The following is a 10069-nucleotide window of genomic DNA, read 5'->3' as shown; positions in this document are numbered from 1 at the left end:
AGTGCAGACTTTTTTTTTTTAAGTGCAGACTATGGAACTTCTGTTACTTCGGATTCTTCTCTTCTGTTTCTTATTATTTAATAAGATGGGGACCAGTGTTATCTCATGAGACATTTTAAGGTGAATTACCTATTTTGACAGTATTTTAAAATAGTGAAAATTAATAACAAACCATTAAAAAATTAAATATAGGAACGGACAGATGTTTCATCGTATCGAACTAAAAACAATAAAAACGTCAACATTGTTTTTTAAGCTTATATTCTTTGTGTTCCATATGTGAAAATGAAAAAAAATAATGGACTTGAATGATTGAACTGGGATTGCAGCTGAGAAAAAAAATAACTTGAGTATCTGAAATATAATAGAGAAAATAATGAATGTGTAAAAATTGGATCTCTATTAAAGTGTCAATAGTACTCCAGAAAAATAAGTACTTAAATACTAAACAACAGAGAATCATAAAACTACTGTCATGTTTTATTTTCTTGTTCTGCAGTAGAGAGCAGATATTAAATTACTAATATATATATATATATATATATATATATATATATATATATATATATATAATTACATAATATATAATTTTAATGCAAAATGAGAATATGACCCTGGTTTGAGATTGCAATCTATTAAACATGATCACTCCCAGAAGCAGGTAACTTTAATACCACCAACAGAATATATTCTAAATTAATCAGAGCTGTGTTTATTTTAACTTTTCTAGTTTAATGCATGGGTTTTAAAGAATGATTAATGAACATCTTAGCGACAGCATGACAGATTGATGCCACACTCACTAAAGGCAGCCTTCTCTGTCTCATACAGAGCAAACTTGTCTGATCACACTGATTTTTCAAGCTTCATTAGCACTGGAACTAATTAATTTCTTTAGACACCTCTCAAACTACTATTGATATATTTTAAAAAAAAAAAACCAGAAAGGCCCAAGAACTCTGATTAAAAGGGCTACAGAATATCACCATATGAAGACCAAGTCAAAGCAGTACAGCTTGAACCTGCCAAAGTGCCCAAAGTTTCCCGGCCGGTGTACTTGTGGGGTGACGTGGCTCAGGTTCTTAACATTTATAAAAGTACTGAGCGTTCTGACCAGTAGTGGGAACGGAGATGCTGCCGCAGTCAATGAGAACCTAAGGTCATGAACTACCTTCCTAACTATGTAGGAAGATGTCGTTGTATTTATGGGGGTTGGCGCCCTAGGCCTGACCAAGGACGGCATCCTGTGTCACCCCCAGGGCCTACCTCATGGAGGGTCTCTTGCTTGAGCTGCTGCCCAATGTGCTGAGGATAACATTACATACCACTAGAAGAAAGCCTTATGTGGAAAGCTCTAACCCCAAAAATGATGTGCCAAAAATGTAGCAGCCTAAAATAAATGTGGAAAGTAACATAGCATCTAGTCCTGTTCAAAATACACTTGCCAAAAGGGATTATATAAAAACGATAAGACTGATAATAGAAACAGAGGATGGATTCATGCCATAGTATGACAATTAATAATAAATGGTAGATCTATAAAAGTTCATGTTTTATATATCCAAATCCAGTTTTTTTAATGATGAGTAACATTGTCAGACAATATCATATGTTCCACCTCTGAGAGGTGTGGTGGGAGTCTGTAAGTGGCTATAATGGGATTAGTGTGTCTGTCTGTTCCATAGCTTGCTCTGTTGGGAGGGTTGGAGCACCCCCTGTCTGTGGGAGCCGGAACTGGAAGACATTGTTAGCCCTTGCTTGTTTTTTCTTCCCCAGGTCAGCTTGACCCCCCAGTAACCCTTAGCCTGACCTACTGCTGGTCACTCTCACCAGGCACATACTGTTTATCTTCATACTCAAGGCTCCAAACTCAAAGTTTTCATCCCTAACCTTTATATCCCCTTCATCCTAGTCGCCAGTCATAGATTAAAAGTGCTTTAGGTTTAGTTTTATTTACCAGTGCTCTCATGTAATATTGCCCCCATAAAACTCACTGCTTTAGAATGCTTTTTGGTATGTGTAATGTTTATTTTCCCTTTCTAGTAACCTTTAAATGGCTTTGTACCATTTAGGAACATGAATGGTGCTGCTTGCAATAAAGGTTGCTGGCATTTTAAGGCATTTTAGTGCAAAAAAGATATTTAGGTAAAACAAAGTAAAAAAACTAAATACATATCATGCTTGCACTGGGCATAATAATGGTTCCTTTTTCTAAGAAAAAAATTAAATAAAAATTTAACCAATATTTTCTATTTTACATTTAACAACTTTATGATTCTTTCCGTGGCTTCTGATTTTTTTCTTAAAATTTTAAAATATTTATTTTCAAATTTCCATTCTTAAAATTGGTGGAAATCAGATTTAAAAAAATGGCACAGATGATAATTCCCTTTATTTTTATTTTGATTACAAAAAATAGAAACTTTCAATCATCCAAGTCCCATATTTATAGCCAACCGTTGGCAGGCCATCATTGATGTTTTCTATCGATTGTTCAAAATAACTAAATAAGGTGAAATTCAGCAAAATACATACGTAAAATATGGAAAATCACGCATCCTTTACTTTTCCAGTCTATAATAACAATAACGTTTTATAAATAATAATAATGCATAATGGACAGTAAAACAGAAAAGAGGGAGGATCAGATCGGAATCATGCCCAAAAAAAATTAACGAAGTTGGATAAAAAAAATCATAATATTTTTAAATGGTACCATATACCAACTAACCTTTTATATTTATGAGAATTTATTTTTTTATTGACGATTGCTAGAAGACCACATTTTGTGAACGTAAATAAACACAGGGGAGCATATGCAGTTCAAGTAAATCTTTGTTAGGGAGGGGGGTCAGAAGGACAGTGTTTGTCTCTTATCAGACAACTAAACCAGGCATGGGACAGAATGACTGCTCTTTAATGGAATGTTTGCAACTTCCCATCAGAGAGCAGCCTCGCAGTTATCTGACATGAGCCTAAATAAACTTTATTGTCCCTTCAGTGATATGGCTCACTTGGAGTCACTAGATCAATTAATCACTGTCACCTTTTGTAAGGAGACTAGGCTGACAGTTCATGATCACTAAGTAGTAATGGTGTGCATGTTGGCCAACAAACCTAAACCCCAAGAAAACACCCCACCACCCCTGAAAAGCTAGTGTAGAAGAACCTCAAAAGCGCAGAAAAACCTAAATCAAGATACTTCCAGAAGGCAGAAAAACTATTAATTGATGGGTAATCTTCCCAGGCTACATAGGCTGTTATATTTTAGGAATATATGTTCTAGAAATACATTTTAGGGTCAAAGCTCCACCTGGAGCCCAAGTATATTCTATGGAAAAGTAACTAGGCAAACCAACACATCATATATCCGTAACCGACGACAGATACATATATGTAGCCAGAGTTTATCAATGCTTTTTATCTCCAAAAGATTTTTTTTTATTATTATTATAGTTAGTAGGGGAGTTTGGAGTTAAATCCTCGAATAAATTATCTCAGTATAGTACAATACGGCCAACAGCCAGACGCATTTATGGCACAAGCGGTACTGAGAACAGTATATCTCGGATACAAACGTGCAGATGATGCTATCTGTTAAGTAGACATTTCGAAATATAGTTAACATTGTGTCTGTATTTAACTGCATGCTCTCATTTGAATCTCTTCCATTGAATTTAGATCATGAGTGTAAATCCTGTTCCTAAATCAGCTAGATTTGACAGTGAGAAAGGTCATGGGGTATTTTACTTATCCAAAAACACTCAAGAACACACTTGATAATGTTAACCATATGTACAATGCGATTCTGAATATTTATGCTTGTCGTACTGCTGAAGATATTTTAAGCATGTAATATATTTTGCTGTGAGTTGTTGTAAAGGCCGGGGATGCATTTATGTCACATCACGTACATGTTAATGTTTAAGATGTCCGCAGAGAGGTGGTGGGGTGTAGGGCCATACGGATCACTATCATATACCTTTATAAGCTTTTTAGAGCTTTATTAGATTAGATCCACTGTGAAAACTTCCACATGGTTTATCTATACATCAGCAGTAATATAACAATGCATATTTGTGATGTATGATTACATCACAATGCATCATAGTATGTAGTGTGATGTAATCATGCATCCCTCTAAGCTCCAAGAAGTTAAGGGCACAGAGAGTCTTCATTCTGTGCTTACCAGTCAATGCTACAGAAGTGATAATTCTTCATCTATGTGTGATGTGTTAAATACAAAAAAACCCTGAAATACCACATTATTAAACTTTTATGTAAGTTTATAACAGAGGAGCTGCCCGCTATCCTACTTCAAACACCTACATGGGGTCTTTAGTGAAAGATACTTTTGCTGGGTCAACACAGAAACAGATGTAAAGTTACATAAGCTTTCTGGTAATCTTTTGGGACAACTGAAGAAGAGACCTATGAGGTCCCAAAAGTAACTTTCCATCTTGTTTCTGTGTAGGCATAATATATGTATCATTGAAGCTAATATGGCTCATATTAATATAAAAATTCCATCTTTTAATTCTCCGTTGTGCTCTTTGTGAGAGCTGTCACTTTCTTCTACATCACGTCTTTCTTCTCCCTTAACACAGTCACAGATTTATAACCGTGCGGCTATAAATAATCCATGCAGTCTGACAAAACAATGCTCATGGAACAGAAGTAGTATATTGAGCTGACAGCAAACTTTCAATACAATCTGCACTAAGGCATCCCACGAAATAAAATGAAAAAAATAGCATTGATGAAGTGAAACGTGATGACTTAGCTGAAACGTATAAATCTGAAAGATTATAGATTTAACTCAGTTTTTCTACTTAAAAACATATTTCCCCTTTCCTACTTTTATTTTAGTATTTTTACTAAAGTACGACCCGCGTTATCTCATAATATGTATTATAATAGCCCCATAATAACAGCATGATCGTTTGACGGCCACATTATTCCTTTACGTGCCCCCCCCCCGAACTAATTATACTGGGAAGCGGCAGTTCTTTTTGTGAATTTACACAGATTTTATTTACTTTTACTATATAGCAAGAGGATATTGCTTCTTCGCTGGTGGTACCTCTCCTGACTAAGGGAAAAAAAAATGCAATTGGTGGTCAATTGTTCTTTAAAAAAAATTTATGGACGGGGGAAACAATTTATACCTCTGTTTTATAGGCAGATAATGTGACGTGCAATAACCCAGCGCTAATCTAGAACTGTTGGCAAGCGTCCAAGCATCTAACAAACACAAGCCAAAATCCGGCACAGGAAGAAGGAGATGCTCTGGCATACAACTCAAACCAAGAGTCATTACAAAGGACTTGTCACCTGCGGTTTTGTTATTGAAAGTTATGAGGTGTGACAGCGGTTAAACAGATTTTATTTATACGCGAGGATATAAATTAAGCCTCTCTTCACCTAGCACACTGGCTTTATTGTTAGACCAATGTGAATGTTCGCTCTTGTAGAGTGATGATTTGGCAATAGCGGCTGCTAGATCTCGTGACTGTATTACTAAGTGAAAGAAAAGATTAGCAGCCACAGCCTCCTTCTAACTCCATTACCTTTCAATAGCAGGTGCGACTTAACTCACTCACATGTCAGCTTACAATTAAAACATTATGTATGAATGCCACTATTGTCGTGAAAATGCTGCCATTTTGGATGGGAAATAACAAGAAAACTGGTCTTTGAGAAGGGATTAGCTCGCTTTATATTTTGCACGTTTTCAGGTTTTTGTACGTAAACGTGGACGTAAAATTTCGCCACTTGCACAATTCTCTCTTATTAGGGATTTTTTTCTCTGTACACAAGCATCTGTTAGCAAAGCTGTAATTCTGGGAATCATAGATATAAAGTAGCTGTTTTACCGTAAAACGTACACCAGGGGATTGTTAAGAAATGTATTATTTTGAGAAATGATTGCTCTAGTATCAGCCATCATTATGGAACTTATTAATTTAACACACGTGGGCATTTTCAGGCTTCGTTTGATATATTTTATCTCTCTGTACATAATACCTAATGTTTATTGAATTAGCTTGGATGATATTATCTTTCATTTTTTATAGCACCAACGATTTATGCAGCGCTTCATACAATACCTATATTCAATGTGTATGAGAAATCTAAGACAAACCGATATATATTGAGTAAAGAGAGCCCTGCTCTACAATCTAGAGATATAATTGAATAAAACAGATGCTTGAATGTGAACTACTCAAACTCTAGAAGTGCCCCCTGCAATAGTCAAACCTCTCAACTTTAAAGCCCCAGGAGTGGGACACCTAGCCATCCCTATTTGCAGCCACCTATAGAACATCAATGTAATGGAAGTGGGGTGCTACACAACTTGGTACACACGGTAATCAGGAGTGAAGAACTATCCTGCATATGAACAAGAATGAATTCCCATTACAGCTACGTATCTATAGGATCACCGTAATAGAATTAAGGGTTTAACTAAAGCATTATATATGTATTCCTTATATAGTAATATATATCTTTTATGCTTTATTGAGGTGTAAACAATGGTATTTATCATTAGTATTTATCATTAGTGTTTATCATTAGTATCTTTATTCGCACGTAAGGGCTCTTAGTTAATGTGTTGGGAACCTCTGAAAAATGATGGTGATACTGCTGATTTGACCCTTCCTCAAAGTACCATGGGAGGTCTTTGTCAGCCATGGGTTTATTCATATAAAGGGTACAATCCATACAGTTGTAATCAAAGGTTTGCATGTCTATGAGGCCGCAAATTCTTCATGGAAAAATGCCCCCAGGTCATGCAAAGTCTCTGGTCATCTTGCATTTTACGCGTGAGATCTCCCCAGAGTGGCTCGATGATATTAAGGTCAGGAGACTGTGATGGCCGTTCCAGAATCTTCATCTTTTTCTGCTGTAGCCAGTGGAGGGTCAACTTGGCCTCGTGCTTAGGGTCATTCTCGTGCTGGAAAGTCCAAGAGCGTCCCATGAGCAGCTTTCGTGCGGAAGAATGCAAATTGTCTGTCAGTATTTTCCAATAACATGCTGCATTCATCCTGCCGTCAATTTTCACAAGATTCCCTGTACCTTTAGCGCTCACACACCCCAAAAACATCAGTGAGCACCACCATACTTCACAGTTTGGTATTTTTTCACTATGGGCCTTGTTGACCCCTCTCCAAACATAGCGCTTATGGTTGTGACCACAAAGCTCTATTTTGGTCTTGTCATCGTGCCAGAAGCTGTGAGGTGCGTCAAGGTGTTGTCAGGCATATTGTAACCGGCTGTTTTGTGGCATTAGAGCAGTAAAGACTTCTTTCTGGCATCTTGACCATGCAGCTCATTTTTGTTCCAGTATCGTCATATTCTGCTTCCTTAAACAATCTTTTTCCAGAGCCGCCTGTATTTCTCCCGAGGTTACCCGTGGGCTTTTGTTTGTATCCCGAACAATTCTTCTGGTAGTTATGGCTGAAATCTTTCTTGGTCTACCTGACCGTGGCTTGGTATAAAGAGTTCCTCGAATTTTCCACTTCTTACTAAGTAATTGAACAGCACTGACTGGCATTTTTTTATATCCTTGTCCATCTTTATGAAGTTCCATTACCTTGTTACGCAGGTCTTTTGAAAAGGCTTTTCCGCTCACTATCTGGCCTGCTCAGTGCATCCACGTGAGATCTAACAAACTCATACATTTATACACAGACACTAATTGCCATCTTAAAAGCCATAGGTGTGGGAAATTAACCTTTAATTGCCATTTTAACCTGTGCGTGTCACCTTGTGTGTCTGTAACAAGGCAAAACATTCAAGGGTATGTAAACTTTTGATCAGGGCCATTAGGGTGATATCTGTTATCATTATGATTTAAATGATGTGATAATAAATGGCTTCATATGATCACTAGCCTTAAATAAAAGACTGTTTTTGCATGATCAGTCCTATTAAATCAATGACAACATTTCACAATTTCTGCCAGGGTATACAAACTTTTGAGCACAGCTGAACATAATGGAACTTATAGGCAGGAGATACATTGGGGGAAATATGCACTCTAAATAGGGAACAATAAAGCATGGGTAATTTATCTTGAGTTAAAAGAATGGAAAAATCAATACTCCAGAGTTCAGAAATTGTGGAATCTTTTTTCATATTGCCTGTGAGAAATACAGCGGTGACCTCTAATAAAGTTAATACTTAACATGTTTATTTTACTGTATTAGCACTGAATTTAACTCAATCAATACTTGGGTCACTAAGTGTCCTCCTATAACAGCGCAAACACAAAAAGCTAGATTCAGCCGTCAGTTATTTTAACTTCACTTAGAAAATAAGTGAAACAGGTGGCTGTAATCTGCAGCTTTTAAGTGTTTTCTACGAATGTTAATACCAAGTAAAATGGTGTTTGAACATCATAATGTTTTAAAACTAATCACTTGTTTACTAGTTTAGCTTTTTAAGACCTAGAAAAGTCATTATTGGTCTGAGAAGTGGGCTGAATCCACCCAGATGGTAGTTTTTACCAGGTAGGTAAACCATAGGCCAAGGGGTATTTCTAATAGGACCGTGTATTGGGCATTTTCACATGGGATGATAAGCACCAGCTTCTGGGAACAGTGATCAGAGCCAATTAACGCTATATGAAAGGATTTCCTTGTGAACTGGTTTGCTGCATACCCCGAATTTAGCGTCCATTGAAGTCCAAGGGAGTTGAGGAACCAAGGAAAATTAGGAATGCAAGGAATGGTGATATTCACTATCACTGCTAACCGGCCTTCATGGGCACCAGAAGACAGTCCTATGTTCTAATGTCACCATCACAAAACCCCAAGAGCTAGTAAAGTGATTGCATGTTGCTGTCCTAAGTCCAAGGCAAGGTGTGAAGGGTGCAACACAACTTTGACACACAAAGACAAACTGGAACAAGAGTTTAGAATTTGTTGGCACAGAATAAATGACTAACAAAAAACAATAATGATTTTGTAGACAAGACACTTTAGAGGGACTCTTCAGGACCCCAGACAGTATTTCCATCAAAGTACCTTCAAACATAGTGGTTGGAATACACATTCTAATTTAGTAGAAACTGCAACTTTAGAGCTGCAGAAGAACACCTTCCAGGTGCCCCAATGTTTCGGGCCACTGGTTACTTGGAGAGCTTTCTGTGCATGCGCACAGGGGTTGCATGAGAAATAGCTGAGGATGGGGCAAACACATGGCAATTCTGTGGAATCCCTTCATGCATTTGCAATGGGGACCACATGTAAATTTAAGGGGACCGCTTCGCTATCATATAAATTAATGTGGCACAAGCAACTGTCTCATAAACAATTAAGTCCCACAGAAACCAAGGGCACCATTTACTTGGTTATATGATTCTGAAGCATAGCCATCGTGTGTGTTCATGTCACCCTGTACGACTGACGCTATGGTACATAGTACCTTTGGACACAAAGGGGTTAAAGGAACTATGAAATGAAACGAGTGCTTAAGTAACTAAATCCGCACATTATGGGAACTAATGTAAATTATCCCTTGGCTTTAAAATCCTCATAAAATTCTTATATCGGTTTCTGTACTATCACCTGAAACGTTATCAGAGAAAACATAATCTAGTTTACTGTCATATGAAGCGCAGTCAAGATACTTTTATATAATTATTAAATAAGCAATCACGATAACGCAGGATACTGCTTGACATTCACCGGCTGTGGGGTTTTTTTTTGTTTTTTTTTTTTTAAATAAATTTAATTTCTTTTGCATCATAACACTCAGCCCAATGTTTGAGAATACACAAGGTTTTCTGTTCCCTGTAGTGAAATAGTAATTAAATGAATTTCACAGAGATGAGGATCTAGGTGACATCTTTATCATCCCTCATAAACCGTGATTGACTGCGGGGTGATAAGGCCTGTTTAAGCAGCCATCTACTTGATAAGGTAGACAGAGTCCACCCAGACCCTGCCCACGGCCTGTGCAAATGAGCCCTTTGAAAGAACAGATACAACATTAGGTAAACAAGTCGGCCTCCTTCCCTGGTTTATTTGTGTGTTAGAGACACAAAGCAGCGTATCATGTC

Source organism: Spea bombifrons, chromosome 5 (assembly GCF_027358695.1).
Source record: "Spea bombifrons isolate aSpeBom1 chromosome 5, aSpeBom1.2.pri, whole genome shotgun sequence".
Taxonomy (NCBI): Eukaryota; Metazoa; Chordata; class Amphibia; order Anura; family Pelobatidae; genus Spea; species Spea bombifrons.
The sequence above is the reverse complement of the archived record's forward strand: the minus strand, read 5'-3'. Positions refer to the sequence as shown.